Genomic DNA, 17,681 nt, shown 5'->3' with positions numbered 1-17,681 from the left:
TAAATGGAAAATTAAACCAATAAATTCATTCTGACTCAGTGAATGAACAAAGGCTTCTGCATGTACCATCTTGATCATTAAACCCAAGGCAGAAACAGAGGCAGCAGGAACCCTCACCGGTCATGCTCAGGAAGGAAATACCACCTGTACCACAACACTTCTGGCTGGCCTCAAAACTTTTATTCTTCTATTACTTACTGGTTCTGTTTTTGCTATTCTTTTTTTTTTTAAAGTTAATTTCATGAGATATAGCAATATGCACAAACAAATCTTGCCAACTTATTCAAAGAGGGGTTGGATCCAAATTACATTTATGGTATAATATAACAAATTTAGATTACTTGCCTATATAAACTTTTTGTCTGTTGCAAAACCTAAGCATACATTATATACCCTTGGAGTTTTAAAAAAGGCTCTTTAACATATTTTTATGTACTTCACACAAGTATGAGTCTTAGGATGCTATAGTCCAGAAAGAGCTGAGCAAGATAACATAGTTTCCAGTGACCTTGGGTAATGAACCAACTTGTATAAGCAAGAAGGCAGAAGGGAGAGAATATCAAGGGCTTATAAAGAAGAGCCAAAACTCTTTATATGTTAACAGTGTAATTACATTTTTGGGTACAAGGCATTTATTCCCCTAAGGAACTGAAAGTGGAAGTGCTCCAATTGCTCACAAGAAGTTGCTAGAGAGTGGTAGAGCTGGGAAAGGAAGAGTCCCCAAGGGAAATCACATGGTGGCTACCTGGGAGTTTCCCCATTCTGGAACCCCAGGGCTTTCCAGTCTCAAGCAGTCTTCAGGTTCTCCAAGCAAACCCAGTAATTCACCACAGAGTCCTGCTATCCTGCTGTTGTCATCAAGAATATGAAACTTGGGCTGGAGAGATGGCTTAGTGATTAAGTGCTTGCCTGTGAAGCCTAAGGACCCTGGTTAGAGGCTTGGTTCCCCAGGACCCACGTTAGCCAGGTGCACAAGGGGCTGCATGCATCTGGAGTTCTTTTGCAGTGGCTGGAGGCCCTGGCATGCTCATTCTCTCTCCCATTCTCTCTCTCTCTGCCTCTTTCTCTCTGTCACTCTCAAATAAATAAATAAAAATAAAAACAATTTTTTTTAAAGAATATGAAACTGGTTCATGCCACCTAATACATAGGCATAGGCCAAGAATTGAATCTTTAAAGTGCTTTATTTTGAGAGTCAGCAACCTGTGAAAACCATGACTAGTTAACATCCTAAAGACCCATCTCACATCTCATCTTTTGCCAACAGGTTAGATGGGGAGGGGAAGCAAAAGCAGACAGTCATTTCAAAGTTTTTGTTTTTTCCTTCTTGTCAGATGTCAGTCTTGTCTCTGAGATATTTGACTTGGTGCTTTTTCTTTATCATCTCCTCTGTCTGTGTAGTGGATATGGATTCTGTTTTCCCTCATTGTCTCAGTGTGTAGCAGAGAAAGGTTTTCATATATCAAGGAATCGGAGTCCTGCTTTCATTTTTAGCCATGGTTTAGATGGCATCTAATTAAAGGTTAACTTAGAACAATTTATTACAACAAGTTATTGATGCAGAATGAAGTACAAATGTTCTCTTTTAATATAGATTGTATGGTGCCCTTACCAAGTAGATGTCACTTGAAACATGACTGATTGGAGGTAGAGCATGGAGGGAAGATATCTCACATCTTCTAGAGTGGGTATAGACAGGTATAAGGTCTATACTATACAAACATGGAAATTCCCCCCTTTATAATGACTGACTACTGCTCTCACATCTCATAACCCACAACCCTGTGGTGAATTCCAGAAATCCCACTAAGAAGGACCCTCAGTGGAATGGGGGAAGGGTGGAGGAAGATGATAATACCAATATATGATGTATGCATATCACGTTTCTACTTAATAACAAATATAATTTAAAAAATAAAAAAGAAATCCTCATAGGAAAGAGACAAGTAAGGGTTCAGACTTTGCTGGATACTTGTTGTAGAAGAGATGTAAATCTGGACTTCTCATAGGTGAGAATGGTGGAGGTGTGGTGTTAGGTTCCATTTTCAGGGTAAGAGATCCAATAGCTGGAAACACTGTTCCTAGTACTAATTACTTAGGAAAAATTAGCTAGGGAGTTTTCCTCCCATTGTGCTTATACAAGACTGATGGATCCAAAAACAGAGAAGCAAGAGAAGATTCCGTACTATGTGGATTACACAGGCTTTCATGCATTGGTCTAGGATTATGACTTCCACAGAGAGGAGTAGAAAGGGACAAGACAAGGGATGCTTTAAAAATGATTGGACTCAACAACTTTTTGGGGTTAGTTCTCCTAAAAAATATAGTAGAGATTTTCTATGAAATAACAAGAATATGCATTCAGATATTCTCCCCCTCCCTTTTTTGTTTTTTCAAGTTAGGGTCTCACTCTAGCTCAGGCTGACCTGGAATTCACTATGTAGTCTCAGGGTGGCCTCGAACTCAGCGATCCTCCTACCTCTGTCTCCCGAGTGCTGGGATTAAAGGCGTCGCCACCACGCCCAGCTCTCAGATACCCTTTTAAATGTTGGTTTTGGATGACAAAGTTTGACTCAAAAGTGGTGGATCCAGTGAGAATTTTCAGTGATGTTGAGGACTGTAGGAGTGGAAAGAATAAAGGAACTCTTTCGGATGGCTTCCATAGGAGAGGTGTTCCTGGAATGTTTAATGAGAACACGGGTTCAAAGAGAAAATAAGGAGGAGGCATTGTGATAGTTCATATCTGTCAACTTGACAGGGTCTAGGAAAAGACCTCTGGGCATACCTATGAGGGATTGTCTTGATTGAGTGAACTAGAATGGGAAGACCTGTTTTAACTATGGATGGCTAGAGCCAGGGTCCTGGATCTGGCTGAGCAGCAGCATTCCTCACTCAGTTTGTTTGTTTGTTTTCAAGGCAAAGTCTCATTCTGTCCCAGGCTGACCTGGAACTCACTCAGTCGTCCCAGGCTGTGAACTCACATTGATCTCCTACTTCAGCCTCTCAGTGCTGGGATTAAGGGGTGTGCCACTACACCCAGCATGTATTCATTACTCTTGCTTCTTTACTGCTGGGTTGAATGTGCCCAGCTGCCTCAGGCTCCTGCTGCATGCCTTCCCTGCCACAGTGGACTATGACCTTGAACTGTAAACTGAAATAAAGCCTTCACCCCTTAAGTTGCAGCTGGTTAGGTATTTATTCACAGCAGTGAGAAAATAACTAATATGCGCATCAAGGTTAGAACAGACTTTCTGTATTTTTTAAAGGCTTGTTGAAGTTGCTGTGGTTCTTTACAAATTGAGTGAGAACCAAATCTTCCTTGTCAGTGATGAGGTCATTTTTAAGAAATGTTTGCTTATTGTTAGGCATAAGTCTTGGGTTATGCCAATGACCATACAATCTAAAGTATATTGTTAAGGCAGTGTTCACTTCTGCAGAAGGGTATATAGCCACAGAGCTCAGACAAGCAAGCACACCAGGCTGGAAGCCCACTGATTTTCAGCTCAATGCAAGGGCCTATTCCTTATTTTAGTCAGAGCGTGGCTTCACATTCGTGCACAACTGGCTAAGCTTTGATTTCCAAGACTGTTGATTCAGGAGGGGCTTTCCACTAAGTGCTGTTCTCTAGAGATGAGTTTCCCTATTTTCTCTAACCCTTTTTCATAGAAAAAAGACAGAATATCTTTCATATTTCTCACACTGGGGAGGTGCAGTCTCTGGTGTTCTAATGTAACCTTTGTCCTGAGTTTCTTTAACTTCTTTGTTTAGCTGACCTTGGTTCTGATTCTGCATTTTGAAGACATGAGGATTTTATCTACATCTGGGTTCTTTGATATCTATAGACCTAGGTGTGTACTGAATCTCTTCACAGGCTGTAAGTTTCCACTCTGGACATAAGAATCTAAATGGCAGGGGTTCAGTATCTCTGGCTTGTTAAGCCTGTGAACTTAAGTCTTATGTGAGAATATATATAGTTCCTTATATGGACTAGACTTTAGGTCAAGATTGTGGGCAGCACCTTTCTCCAGGGTAGAGAGCTTTCTTGGCAAAGTTTTTAAATTAATTAATTATTTTAAAAATATTTATTTTTTGAGAGAGAAAGAAGCAAAGATAGAGAGAGAAATGAGTATGGGGTGACAGGGCCTTCAGCCACTACAAATAAACTCCAGAATTTGACATTTTGTGCATCTGGCTTTCTATGGGTACTGGGGTATTCCCAGGCCATCAGGCTTTGCAAACAAGCACTTTTAACTGTTGAGCCATCTGTCCACCCCGTAATTTATTTTTATTTTATTTCATTTATTTATTTATTTATTTGGTTTTACGAGGAAGGATCTCACTCTGGTCCAGGCTGACCTGGATTTAACTCTGTCATCTCAGGGTGGCCTTGAACTCATGGCAATCCTCCTACCACTGCCTTCCGAGTGCTGGGATTAAAGGCGTGCACCACCATGCCTGGCTCCCCTAATTTATTTTTAAGGGACTCTTTATTCCATTCTACCTTTGGAAATATGAAGCTGCCAGGAAGAATATAAGTAGTAGAAGATGGATAGAACTTTAGAAATACCTCCCTGGGTAATCTCAGAGACAAAGGAAGGCCACCAGTCTGTAGTGACTAGGGGTGGGGGAGGCCAACACTATGTATAACTTCTTCATGAAGGGTCTGTATGGCTTCTGAAGCCTTTCCTTTAAAAAATATTTTGTTTATTTATGAGAGGACACACACTCACACACACACACACACACACACACACACACACACACACACACAGAGAGAGAGAGAGAGAGAGAGAGAGAGAGAGAGAGAGAGAGAGAGAGAGAGAGATAGATATTGGGTACACCAGGGCCTTAACCACTGCAAACTAACTCCAGATGCATGTGCCACCTTGTGCAGCTGGATTTATGTGGGTACTGGGGAATTGAACCTGTGCCTGAAGCTCTTCATATGTGGCTGGAAAAGCCACATAAAATTTCCAGTTAAGTTGTCACTAGTAGGTATTCAAACCCACCATAGGGAGCATTTTGGTAAAATCTAATTACCATTCTTTCCCTGGATATTGGCCATATTTCTGGACAGGGGATGGCAGAGATGGAGACCACCCATGTTGAGAATTATTTCAGGCATAAGCTTCACAGTCTTGAGAAACCTGATAAATAATTTTATAAGACCTTTTCTCTAAGAATATTCCCTTACTAGGAGTTTGTAGCATGCTTCTGGTGAAATGACAAGCATCCTTTCAGAAATGTCCATTGTAAGCTCCAAGGGTTGTGAAGTTTCTGAACTTTTTGGTACCACCCTGCCATCAACTGTACATATCCCTTCTCTGTGGCCCACTTTTGTCTTATGGAGTATTGACAGGGAAACACACATGGGTAGGGCTCATGAAGATGAGGGCCACTTCTAATTTTTTAAGAGCTGCCACCACATTCCTCATCCAGTAAGCCTATCTAAGGGATCTTGACAACTCCTCTGTGGCTCCATCCTCAGCACAATTTGGAGAGGGATAGCCTATAAACAGTAATAAATAGATTTGGTGAGTAAATTGAAGAGGAAGGGTCCCAGTGTAAAATAATGAAAAAAAGGATATTAGCAGATCAAGGTCAAGTACAAGCCAAGAAAACCATGACTGTGAGTTTGGTCAGTTTTATGACTCTGATGTGTATTGTTGAATCTTGCAGGCTCCACTTTATTGGCCACATGTCCAACCTCACCAGGCTAATTAACATCAAAATCACATTTTTTTTCAAACCAAGTAAAAGCACATTCCCCCCTCAGCCATTATGAGGTCTAATACTTGGTGGTTTTGTAAGGTAACATCTGCTAGAGAATATACTTGGTTTTGAATTTGAATTAACCCCTGAGATACCTCACTCAACCTCTCTTTGGAGCTCCTGAGACAATATCTGATACAAGTGAGTGAGGCCATCAGTCCCTTTCTTCCCATTCCTATTCTAGCCATTATGCCCAGGCCAGCCAAAAGTGTTTTCAGAATAATTGCTCAGGTATGACCAATTAAAGGTCACTGGATGCAATATCAACAGCAGGGGTTAAACACACCATGATGCAAGTTCCTGTCCAGTGAATGGACAGAGATAAGCATTATGTCAACATAGAAAAAACAAAAAAAGCCCTGCTTATGTCAACAAGTAGTTTGGTGAATGAAAAATAAATGTTTAGGTCATAGGTACATGATTGTGTCTCTGTGGCTTGTTATCCTGTGCTGGTTTAGTGTCTGCAAGAGTAGTTACAGTGAGAGAACCAAAAGGAGGCAGAACAGAGGATGTTTTCGGACATCTGATTCAGGACCCATTAGAGAGAAGACTTATCTGGCTTCTTGAAGAGGAACTTTAGTCCCTCGGGCTCACAGAAGTACCTGTAGTGCTTTTATGTGTCTGAGCCGTCAGGTTCCTCCTCAGTCTTTCAAGGTTTGACCTGAGAGTAATGCATCCAGGACTCAATTCCAGGCACCTTGATGACTGTTGGCTATAATGGTGTGAGGTTCTTCCTATGGGGGAGAAAGAGAAGGAATAGATTTGACCTGCACCTGATTTCTGGAATGGAATAATGGGGACCTGGTTCTCAGTTACAGGTCCCACTTAGATGATGTGACATTCATTGGCATTCAGCCAGAGCCATCATGTTCTGGATCTGGGCAGTTTCCTACTTTGAAGAAAATTATCAGTGAGGAATGTTTGCCCATGCAACATTTTGTATGGGCTCTTAGGTCACTTTTAAAGAGAAAGGGTGAGTCCTCAGTTAGTTTATTGCTCCTCTATTAGAATTATTTTGTTTCTCACTTTGAATGCTTTCTGGAAAATATTGTTTAATTATATATAGGTAAAATTAGTAATTCTCTGAAGCTTAACAGCTGGTCAAGTATTATTTATTTTTAAATTAGCTAATGGTGGTCATCTGATTGACTGTCTTTTTTATGTATTTAGGAACACTAGGTTCCCTGGCTGAACCAGGTCAGGATATGATCCTGGCTGGGGATAGTAGAATTATATTATTTTTGCTTATGCTTCTTTTCTAGCTGTGTTTCTCATCACCTGAGCCAGACATTGTTTGCACTTGGGAAGTGCCTGCCAGGTCACAGATGCAGGCCCGGCAGAACCAGCGCAGACACAAGGAGACCACATAAAATTTTCCTTCTAATTAAAATTCCTCTTGTTCCTACTAGGGTGGAGTGATTGAAGTGTCAGAGTAGAGGCCTGTCTGGAGTGTGGACAGGTCTCATTGCTATGGGCTTCTTCTCATACTTTAGCTCCATCCACCCCCATGCCACTTCCAACAGAGGCAAAGCCAAACATGTTTGTTCAGAAGATGAAGGCTACCTTACCAGAAATTCCACATCAGCAGGAGTTATGGAACCTGAAATGTGTGATTTGTTTCCAAAGTAGCAGACTCATAAGAGCTAAGACTGCAGGAAGCCTCAGGATGTTTGCAATACATGACAAGAGTAAGCCAATCTCAACAGGCAGGTACTAGACTGAAGGTTAAGTCACAGAATGAGGGAACTGAAATTGCTCAGGAAGCTGCTCTAGCCCATTTAAAGCTGAAATGGAAAATAGTACTACTTTCAAAGCTAAGGCCTCACAGTAAGAGGCAGAAGAAGTGTGAAGACAGAGATAGGGTGATTGTTTAGGCTTCTCAACCCACATTTTTCTTAAAAAACACACAACTCACTTATTTTTCAATGTTTTCACTATGCATTGTATTTTACATGTAAACTATACTCCCCTCAGCCACATGCGCTGTATGAACATTGATATCCTCCTGTCACAGGGCATGTGAGAACTTGTGAATCCAAGACATGAGCTGCCCTTGTGACCACAAGTCTCCTTGAGAGCAGCCAGCCTACCAGAGAAGGGCACCAACTCCCTTTCCCCATGAAACTCTTCTCTGTGGCCGAGTCTCTCCTACATGACTCTTATAACCTCAGATTAAACTAATTAGCTCCTTTGTGATCCAGGCAACACATTTACATTTGAGGGAGCACAAGTAAGTCATGCTGCTCAAAGTCAAATGTTCACAGCTGCTTCAGTGAGGTGTGTGTTTGTGTAGTAGTAGTAGTAGTGACAAAAGACGGTAAAGTTAATTCACAAAGTGACTACTGGGCAACTTATAAATTTGTTGAATTCCACAAACTAGGTTCCGAGTAGTCCCAAAGCCAATTTAAGGATTAGATCTCAGGTTGGTAACCCAGTTTTCAAATAAAAACTGAACACAATGCTCAGGGGAAAAGTACCTCTGCTGGCACATCGACAATGAGCAGCAAGTAATTTTTGTTGTTGTGTTCCACACATCTTATTGCCTGCTGTAATAGTTACTTTTATCATTCTTATGACAAAAGTCCTGACCAAAGTAATTTAAGGAAGGATTTACTTTGGCTCATAGTTTGAGGGGATACAGCCTATCGTGCTGTAGGGAGTCAAGGTGGCAAGAGCTTGAGATGACTATTCATATTGACCCTGCATTCAAGAAGGAGAGAAAGAGAAAGAGAGAGGAGAGAGAGAGAAAGAGAGAGAGAGAGAGAGAGAGAGAGAGAGGGAGAGAGGGAGAGAGAGAGGAATGCTTCTGCTCAACTTGCTTTCCCTCTTTCATACAGTCCAGGACCCCAGCCCATGGCATAACACTGTCCATATTTATGGTAGATCTTCCATATCAATTAGCCTAATCTAGACATGCCAGAGATGATTTATTTTCATAGTGATTCTCAATCCTGTGGCGTTGATAACCAAGATTAACCAACACACTAACCTTAAACCCAAACCTGTACCCTAAACCCAAGTTTCTTCTTTACTCAAGGTATAAAACCAGTGTACTTTACTATCATGACTTCTGGAGTTCAGAAACAGTAAGGAATTTATGTGTACAAAACAAAGTGCTTGAATATAGGTAGAATTTATCACAAACTAAATTCTGTCAATGAGTGTGGGAAGAAAATACATTTTCCTACTTCAGAATCTTGCTTTTTCAAAGGCTCTAGCATGCTTCTTTTCACATGGTGCAGACAATGAGCATGATCAGGAATGAACGGGCCATTAGGAAATAGAATGCAGTGAATCTGGAAGTGAGATTCATCTCAACCTCACTTCATTCACTGAGGGCAAGATGCAAACACAATCTTAGGTGGTAAGTCTTCCTTACTCAAGGCCCATAGCAGGCCTCTTTCCTTGCCCTGCATATTGACTTCAGAACACTAAGGAAGGACTGCTGACACAACAAAAAGACTTCAAGTTAATTGTCAAACAAATCCCAAACTAAGTTCTGTCAAGGTGTGCAAGAAGAAAACACATTTGGGGGCTTCTGAACACACTGGTTTTTCAGACTCTAACATAGCACTTGCTGAGAACAGTAATTGTAGAAGCAAGGACTGCATGCTCAGAAAACAGAATGTGTTCATTTGTAGCTTAACTAAAATTGAGATCTATACCCTTCTTATCACTTAGAAATATATCATGCAAAATTTGAAATACCTGCCTGGTTTGGATGCCCATCCTGGGTGGATGAGGAAGTAGGAGAGAATGAAGATTCCCTGAGAGAACTATGAGCACAGGAAGGATATTCACAGACTGGAAGTGGACAGAATCCAGCTGTAAGGAGAGGGGATACCTCATCATGCTAAATGGAGAATCTGTGAAGTGTGTGTGTGTGTGTGTGTGTGTGTGTGTGTGTATGTGTAGTCAGGGGTTTGCAGGCTGGAGCATGAAGAAAAATGCCCATAGGGAGTGAAGAAGGAGTTAAATTCAGCATTAAGAGGGAATTTAACCTACTAGATCTTTGCAGTGTGGCAGGAGCTCAGACAAGTGAGGGTAGAGGGCTCAGGGAGTCCCAGTGTGGCCTTGGTAGTAGGGTAGGAGCCCCAGCTTGGTGCAGGGCTCTAAGAACAGGGCCAATGGGCACTAAACAGATCACAGAGGCCCAGGGGGACTTCAACAAGGTGGCAAGGAACCCCAAGAAGCAGGGAAAGAAGCCCATTTAAGAGAGTGTGCTTGGGAATGAAAGCGATAGAAAGTGATTCCTACAAAGACAAAGAAATATATACCAGTGAAGCCCCAAGAACCAGGATTTGGCATCATTTATGTAACAGTAATGAAAGATCAACTGAAAAGGCCTGTTTGGTAGTGAGAAGCACTAAGATGGATTTATTTTTAAGGGAAAAGGGTTATTAGGAAGGGTCCATATGAAAAGTGTGATGGGATCACCAAAGAGGGGGGATTGGCTTTAAAGAGGAGAAGAAGAAGAAGGAGGAGGAGGAGGAGGAGGAGAAGAAGAGGAAGAAGAAGAAGGAGAAGGAGAAAAGTGTCTTGTTTTTTGTAAGATTTTAGGGGAGGGAGGGAAGTTGTACTTCACCTGACAAGGCATACATGCTAGGAGCCATGGTGGTGCTAAATAGGACCTGAGGCCTTAACTTGGGTGACCTTGAGTTTCTTTGGTAATAGGGGCTGGTACTGCTTTTCTGAAATTGCCTTGGATACCACACAGCAGGGGGATTTTAAATGTCTTAATGACATTAAGGCATTTATGCCTCCATTGTCACAGTTTGCCTTTCTACTGGCTTGATTAGTCTCCTATCAGGGCAAGCCCCTCTTTTTAGCAGAGCTAGCATATTAAATGAGATAAAGCCATCTTTTTTTTTAATTATTTATTTTTATTTTATTTTATTTTTTTATTTTTTTGGTTTTTCGAGGTAGGGTCTCACTCTGGTCCAGGCTGACCTGGAATTAACTCTGTCATCTCAGGGTGGCCTTGAACTCATGGCAATCCTCCTACCTCTGCCTCCCGAGTGCTGGGATTAAAGGCGTGCGCCACCACGCCCGGCGAGATAAAGCCATCTTAACTAAAACACTTTGCATTCTTTTAGTGACTGCATGTCTTTTCTGGAAAGTTCTTTCTGTGTAATGACAGTGCTCTTTTAGGTTGATGATTTCTGTAGAGTTTGTATCATCTATACAGATTTCAACTATTTTCTTGTTAATTATTTTTGGTTATGTCACATAGGTTAATATTTTTCCCAATCTACGTGCTTAATTTAAAACGTCTTATAAGTATATTTATTTTGGGTTGTCTTATTTTGGTCACACATGTCTATAAGTGATTTCGATCTTTTACTTTTTTCTCTACTTGTATGTGGACTACTCTTCTGAAAGTAGAGTTGAAGATTCTAAATGCCGGGCACAGGATGGTCAGTTAAAAGTTAAAAGGCTGTTACAATCCATGAGAGATTTTCATCTCTATAAATAAAGCCTCACATAAGAAGATTAATTTGTCACAGGCAGACAAGATTACCATGAGGGGATCTTCTAGGAACAAGACAATTTCCGTTCAACTAGAGAACCTTGAACCATGTCAAACAAAGGTTGTCCACCAAATTGAAAATGAACTTGTTCCAGGCCTATTTATCAAGGGTAAACACTTTGCTCTAGCCCTTAATGTTTCCGAGCTAGACTGAGAAGAATTTACTGGTTTTGAGAAATTAATAAACAAAATGTTCCTCAAACACTAAAACATGCAAAGAACGTTCCTCATAGAGACCTCAGCTTGTTATATAACATAGTTCATTCTCAATGCCTGTTCCTTATTCCTTTTCATTTTTTGTTTCTTTTTCTTTTTTTGGAGGCAAGTTCTCAAATCTAGCCTAGGCTGACCTTGAACTCATGCCATAACCCAGGCTTGAACTCATGGTGATGGTCATAATTCAGCCTCCCTGGTGCTGGGATTAAAGGGACAAGCCACCACACTTGGCTCTCTTTCTTTGCCTTTTAAAAATCATTCTTTATGTTTTTTTGTTTTTGTTTTCAGGATAGGGTCTCACTTCAGCCCAGGCTAACCTGGAATTCACTCTGTAGTTCCAAGTTTGCCTCAAACTCAGAGTGATCCTCTTCTACCTCCTGAGTTCTGGGCAAGGATAATTCTTCAACTGCAATTACAGGGTTAACATGCAAAAACTTTTCGCTCTTTGCCTATTTTTCTCTGCCTGTTTTAAATATGATGCCTTTTTTCACTTATATTAAGGTAATAAAAATTGAAAACTGAGAAATGACAAAACCCATTTTAAAGTTGATTTTTAAAAAATTAATTAATTATTCATTTGTTTGTTTATTTGCAAGCAGAGAGAGAGAGAGAGAGAGAGAGAGAGAGAGAGAGAGAGAGAGAGAGAGACTGAGAGAAGAGAGAGAGAGAGAATGAATACATGCACCAGGGCCTCCACCCACTGAAAATGGATTCCAGATGCATCTGGCTTTACATGGATACTGCAGATAATAAAATCTAAGTCATTAGACTTAGATTTGAGGCAAGTGCCTTAACCATTCAGCAATCTCTACAGCCCTGAAATTTACTTTTTTTTTTTTTGTTTAACATCATAGCCAACATAGGAAAAAAAATAAGCTCAAATTAATGATCCTACAATTTATAGAAACATTGTGGAAAAGTGAGTTACTCAGACTTATCCCTTTTAAAATATAAATTTAAGTTCTTGTGGCTAACAATGGCTTCATGTGATAAAATAGTGTGGTTGCTTTTTTTTTTAATCTACCTTCCATCTATCAAGATCTTGAAGCCAGAAAAATAATAAAAGCTTTTCCAACAAAAAGTAAAATAAAATGTGTATATCATATGAACTAGGAAAAAACAAACCTATAAACAAATCTTTTGAAAACAATTTCTGAAAATGTTTCTCACTTCATTAAGTAAAATAGACTGACCAAGAAAAGAAAATGTTATTGTAACTTTTGAGAGTGACTAAGACCATACAAACCCCTCTGAGGCAAAGATGAAAGCTTTTATTTGGGAAAAGCACAAGCTTCCAGGGCTGACTCTCAAGAGAGGAGCACAGCCAACCCGAGATTCCAGGTAGTGGGCTTTCTAGGGCTTCCTCAGCTGGGGGAAGGTGAGGAAGGAAAAGAACTCATTTGTTAGGTTAAATATAAAAGTTCCTTTAAGGAGATCATTAAATTAGTCATTTAAAATAGCTAGGTTGTGAGACCAGAACAGTGACCAGGTGACTTAGGAGATAAGGGGCAGGAAACCATGACCTGAAGCATTGTTAGGCAAGGAGGGGATAATGGCTGGGTGATTTCTTGAGGAGTGTGGATAATCCACTTCCTTATGCCTCTGTCATCATTTTGCTGTCCTTGGTGACTCCATCTTGGGATCCCATCCTGATCTAGAAGTTATTAAATTCAAATTTGTTTGGGGGTTTCTTATTCCAGCTACTCCTAGCTAAAATGTAAACATTGAAAAAGTCCTCCTAAATACGGTTACAGTATAACTTCCACCAGTGGATGAATGGATAACAAAGTTGTGGTACATTTACACAATGGAATTCTCTTCATCTGTAAGAAAAAAAAAATAATGAAATTTGTAGGAAAACAGATGAACTTGAAACAGATCATACTCATTTAACACACACAATCACAGACAGACAAATGCCACATGTTCTCTCACTCATCTGCAGTTCCTAACCTGAATCAGCTTGAGTTGCTGGCATACTTCAAGATTAATGTCATAGCTGGGTGTGGTGGCACACACTTTTAATCCCAGAACTCGGGAGGCAGAGGTAGGAGGATCACTGTGAGTTCAAGGATATCCTGGGTCTACAGAGTGAGCTTCAGGTCAGCATGGGCTAGACTGAGACCATACCTAAAAAAACCCAAACAGACAAAACAGATTAATGGAATAAACAACCATTTCCAAAAGTGTAATGAAAAAACTAACAAAGGTCAAACAAAACATAAGTTTGTTACATGACAGGCAAGCGCTTAACCGCTAAGCCATCTCTCCAGCCCAATAATGATATTTTTAATAGCCTTGGGTTATCAAACAATAATATTAGATCTGGGCACAGGAGAGCTCCCAATGAGATGTTTGCTAAGGAAGCCTCTGAGGTCCCCCCTCCCCGCCAATTAATACAGGCTATTTCTATGGATCTTGGCTGTTCACCAAAACTCAAAGGTAAAACCCTGTTGCTGAGGACACTATACCTGATGGATTTAGGAATAGAAAAATCAAACTTCACCTCAGTGGAAGCTTCCTTCCTGCTGGATAGTTTTCTTAGTGCCAGAAGGTACTTTGCAGAAGGTACTCTGCTGGCAAAGAAAAGTCACCAATAATCCCACTCAGTGATAAGTAAAATTTATTTTATAATTTTAACCTTCCAGGCAAGATATGCCCTCATGTGCAATCATGGCATAAAGTTTACAGGGCTAACCGACAGCTCTGTAACTGACTTGAGGCCTACTCCACAGATGAAATCCTTGTCTGCTACTAAAAACTAGGTCAAAAGCCCATGGCTGGGAAGAATATAGGCCTTTGGGAAGAACTTCCTTTTGCTGAATTGCTAAGTAGATGTATTGTCAAACTGCTTCTGAAATATTTATTTTTATATCCAGAGACTGGTTCTGTTCTTAGCTGTGATCAGAAAACCTCTCTCTCTCTCTTTAGTAGTGGGATGGAGGTGGTTAGTCTAGAGAATAACTGGTCAAGTGCTGAAAATAAATGATTGATGGGTGGCTGGCCCTAAATAAGACATACAAACCATCTGCTCAAGTTTAGAGAATATTGAAGAGGATGAGACAGAGAGAAAGCGCTGTACACCGGGCATGGTGGTGCATGCCTTTAATCCCAGCACTTGGGAGGCAGAGGTAGAGGATCACTGTGAGTTTGAGGCCACCCTGAAACTACATAGTGAATTCCAGGTCCGTCTGGACTAGAGTAAACCCTACCTCGAAAAACAAAAACAAACAAACAAAACAAAACAAAAAAAGAGCTGGATGATGGAAGATGGGGAACTCATGAACTTACATTAGATATGGTTATCTGCAAAAGACCTATACATTATGGGGCCATTCAATTATTCTATTATAGATAGGGGAGGGCCTTGGGACACCATTCCCCTTCCTGATGAACTAATGATAGTTAAAGATTGCCAGGGAGGGGGAGTTATCCTCTTCCAAGACATACCCATTAGTAAGAGATGAGAAGGAGTACAGTGAGACTGGGGGGATATGGGAGATCATATGATCAAGATATATGTATGAAAATGTAAATAAAATGAGATTCAAGAATAAATGAAACAAAAATTTGTGTTCCTAGGATTTTCCATTCTAAGGAGATAAATAGTAAACAACTTAAGAAATAAAAATATCACAGACTGTTTTCATTTTAAAAGGAACATTTACAGTACTTTGGGAGCAAATCTATTTACAATAACCTAAGATCTGGGAAAAATGTCTTTAAAACACTTGACTATAGCCAAGCTTGTTAGAAGTTTCCAGACCCCATTGTGTTATTTCCCGCACACACATATGTTAGAGTGTATGTTAAACTGTGTCTCCGAATGAAGATCTATGTGGCTACCCACATCTTCAGAGCATCTTGCTTCTTGGGGTCCATATAACATCTAAATCTCTCTCTTCCAGGGACTGTTGTTCTTATGGATTTTGGAGAACCTGAAGATTAAAATCTTATCTCTGATACAAATTGGTCACATTGGTAGTAGGCCCATAAAGATTTGTTAAATCAGGGACTGGAGAGGTGGCTCAACAGTTAAGGCACTAGCCTGCAAAGCCTAATGACCTGGTTTTGATTCCCCAGTACCCATGTAAAGCTAGATGCACAATGTGGCATAACCATCTGGAGTTTGTAGCATCTGGAGGGCCTGCCTGGCACACCCATCCTCTCTGTCTGTCTCTCTTCTCAATGTCTCTCTCTGCTTGCAAATAAATAAATAAAAAATATAAAGATTTGTTAAATTGTCAAAAAAGAAATAAACTTATGCTATGCTATGCTAATAGAGCTATTCAGAAAAAAAAAAACAAAACTTGGCTGAGCAGACCACATTATATACTACGCGAATGAATGCTGTAGTTTGAGAAAAGGTGCCTCAGCTTGATAAGCTAACAAAAGGTCCGCACCAAAATCTGGAGAAACAGCCAGGCAGAGACCCTAAGTCTGAAAGAGGTGAGGTTATGGTATTCAGTAGACAGCAAGAGAAGTAGTGCTGTCATGGTAGATGGGTTGAGAGGAATGGTGAATAACAGATCCAAAGGATAAATCTACATTATGAAGGGTCTAGTGGGTACTGGTGAATAATTTGGACTTGTTCTTAATAAAATGGAAATCCAATACAGAATTTGAGCTGAAGAGGGTGACATTTAGTATGTGTCTTTGAGAAACATTCTGGATCCTGTTTGAAAAATAGTCTGAGTTTGAGTGGTAAAGAAGCAATAATGGGAAAGCAATTACTGTAGCAATTTAGGTATGTTGGAAACACCAAATAATGGAGACACTGTCTTGGGTAGCTGCTGCAGAGGAAGTGGTAGGTGAGGTTGCTGTAAAGACAAAGCTGACAGGCTTTGCCATATAGATGAAGGTGAAGTCTGTGGAACAGAGCAGATACAGTCTGACTCCTGAATTTGGGATCTGATTGTCTAGGCGATTCAAGATCGTATTTCCACTAGTACTGGAAGTAGAGGAGACTCATCTGACATGGGGCAGGGAGGAGTACAGATTTCTGTCTAGACTTTTAAAATTTGGAATATCTCCTAGATATTCCAGTATACTTGCTAGCCAGGCAGTTGGATACCTAGGTCTGCAGATACAGGAGAGATCAAGACTGGATATGTTTACTTGGTTGGAAATAATACTTTGGATAATCTTCTAATACTGAATGAAATTATCTCAAGATAACATGGACTTGAGAATCCTCGGGGTTGAGGAAAACAAACTCCAGGATAGTTTAGGATAAATAGAGCTTTGTGTAGAAGACAAACCAGAGTCCATATAGACACAGAAAAGGAAAGGAAAGAAAGAGCAGAAAGGCACCCAAGTCTATCGTTTCTCTTGGTCACAGGAAACACATCAGGCAGTAAATGGTCATGACTGAACTCTGAAAGGGGGAACTCAGAGCTGAATTATGACTGATCTGTGTCTCCGCTAGTAAATGAGCAACTCATTATTTCTAGTTCAAAAAGTTTTATGAGGTGCTGGTGAGATGGCTTAGTGGTTAAAGGTATTTGTATGCAAAACTTGCCAGCCTGGGTCCAATTCCCTAGCACTGAGGTAAAACCAGATGCAAAAGGAACACAAGCATTTGGCATTCATTTGCAGTGGCAAAAGATCCTGGCATGCCCATACACACACACACACACACACACACACACACACACACACACACACTCCACAAGGACAAGTAAATTACAAAAAAACACTTTAGAAAAAGAAGTTTCATGAAAAGTTAATAGAAACATAAATGTGAATCATTCCACACAGTGCTTGGCACTAAGTGCTCCATATACTAGTGTTTATTGATTACCTCCATGATGACGATGTGGTTGACAGCCACATGCCTTTATGTTGCTTCCATATATATTGGACTTTTAAATTTGTTTGATAAAATGAGAGCAATTAAAGGCCTTGGTATGATAATGTGTATACAGAAGAGAAATTCACATTAATACATTTTCATATGGCAGATAATAAAACAAAATTAGAACACGAGGGTCACAAATTTTAATCACAGAAAGATTTTTTCAGAATACCATAATTTCATATTCATGCAGTGGCCCTTTTGTTAATTTTTAAATGAAAGCAGTGACAAAGAAACATTTTTGAAACAAAATTTTATAGCAACTTTCTTTCCTGTAAAGTTTTGAAGGCTGTATATTTAAATTTA

The 17,681-nt window shown here is 40.2% G+C and overlaps 1 pseudogene; it reads right to left on the bottom strand.

The window, feature by feature from the left end:
* LOC123460243 overlaps nt 1-17,327 on the bottom strand; it is a 40,458-nt pseudogene extending 23,131 nt beyond the window's left edge.
* Nucleotides 17,328-17,681: the final 354 nt, after the last annotated feature.

This window comes from Jaculus jaculus, chromosome 4, assembly GCF_020740685.1.
Source record: "Jaculus jaculus isolate mJacJac1 chromosome 4, mJacJac1.mat.Y.cur, whole genome shotgun sequence".
In the NCBI taxonomy this organism is placed as follows: domain Eukaryota; kingdom Metazoa; phylum Chordata; class Mammalia; order Rodentia; family Dipodidae; genus Jaculus; species Jaculus jaculus.
Note: the sequence above shows the minus strand (reverse complement) of the source record. Positions and strands in the feature narration are given on the sequence as shown.